The 1,742-nt window shown below is 50.5% G+C and overlaps 1 pseudogene; it reads left to right on the top strand.

Moving 5' to 3' along the window:
* Positions 1-403: 403 nt before the first annotated feature.
* LOC105311748 lies at positions 404-1,014 on the top strand (annotated as a pseudogene).
* The last annotated feature ends 728 nt before the right edge of the window (positions 1,015-1,742 follow it).

Here is a 1,742-nt window from a genome sequence, read left to right as displayed (position 1 = left end):
TATAAACTTTGTAGTTATCAGCATCAAGATTTGGAGATTTGGGATTCCTGTGGCATAATTTATGTTATACCGGTTGATAAATCACTTCCTCTTATCAACATATACATCCTATAGGACTTGGCTCAAATGTCTGACCTCCCTAGAGTGAAGTGTTTCTTCTCTATGTTCCAGCAGATCTTAAACACACCTTTTTTTCTCTTTAGTATCTGTCTCATAGATTGCTGTGAGGATTACTTGAGTAAATACATAAGGTGCTGGCACACCGAGTGCTCAGAAAGAATTAGCTATTATCACTATTATTGCTTTATAGCACTTCTCTGGTTTAATTGCAATTACCGCTTAAATATTTGTCTTCTTTACCGAAGTCCCCACGGGGCAGTGGTGTTCGGCTGCTGCCGCTGAGGGCGCTGCCTGTGGGCGGCGGGGCAGCCCCTGTTCTGAGGCCATGCGCTTCTCCTCACTAACACGCTAGACTGTGGCGCTGTCATCGCGAACCCGGGCTGCGCGCGCCGGTGGTGGGAGATCCCGGGGCTGCTGAGCCAGAAGTTCAACCCGCTGTGCTCCGAGAGCATGTTTGCAGTGGGCTGCAGCACCAGCCTTTTCCTGCACTACTGTCACCTCTGGTCAGACCTCCTGCTCCCCGCGTCCTGCCTCCTAAATATCCCCAGGAGGGTCCCCGTCGACCAGCTGGTGGCATCTCCCATGCTGTATGTCTGGTACTTCTTGGGTCTTGGCTGCCTAGAAGGCCAGTTTCTAGGCAAGAGCTGCCGGGAGCTGCGAGACAAGTCCTGGAAATTCTACAAGGCTGACTGGTGCATGTGGCTTGCTGCACAATTGGTGAACTTCTTCTTCGTGCCACCCCAGTTCTGAGTCAGCTACATCAATGGCCTGATGCTGAGCTGGGACACATACCTTTCCTACCTGAAGTACCAAGTGCCAGGCCTCCTGATGATTCCAGGCTGAGTGGCCCTGGGCACTGTGCAGACTGTGCCTAGCCTCCTGACCAGAAGCTAGAAAGGACAGGACTGACCTTCAGCTGACTACCCACCGGGGCAGGAAGGGGAACGGTTCCTGAGCCAGGCCAGGCCAGGGTCCTGGCCCGGATCCTGGCCGAGATCCTAGCCCCACCCTGATTCCTGGGCACCTGGCTGAACTGCCCCTTCCAAGCCCACTACCAGGCCTCAGTTTCCCCATCTGTAACACAACCATGAATATGGATAGTCATCCCCCAACCCTTCTCACTGGGAGCTTCAGTGACCAGTGAGAGAGATGTCCCTTCCTCAGCAATGGGACTCAATCAGCCAGCCAGCCAGTTGCAAGCCCCAAACCCTTAACACTACTGTGGGCTGGGCGCTGGGCCCTGGGACCAAGGCTGGGGCATCTCCAGTCCCCGTGGAACAGAGCCTGGCCTGGAGTTGGCCCCCAAGATCCGGAGCCTTAGGCTGTGGCCAGTCTCATCCTTCTATCATGGATGTGAAAATTCCATTAAATTCTCTGTAATTGAAAAATATATATATATTTATCTTCTTTTAGACTACGATCATTTGGAAGGCAAGGACTATGTCCTCTTTTATCATTGTATCATAGATACCAGGCCTAGCGCCGAGAACTTAGAAGGCACTTACTAAATATTTGCTAATAAATGTACATTTAACATATACCAGAAATCTTTATTCCTAAGTTTCTTCATGTAGAATCTTACTCCCAATGAGTATTTTTGTAACCATAATTTATAGGTGTGA

This window comes from Pteropus vampyrus, unplaced genomic scaffold, assembly GCF_000151845.1.
Source record: "Pteropus vampyrus isolate Shadow unplaced genomic scaffold, Pvam_2.0 Scaffold1000007999, whole genome shotgun sequence".
Lineage (NCBI taxonomy): Eukaryota > Metazoa > Chordata > Mammalia > Chiroptera > Pteropodidae > Pteropus > Pteropus vampyrus.
Note: the sequence above shows the minus strand (reverse complement) of the source record. Positions and strands in the feature narration are given on the sequence as shown.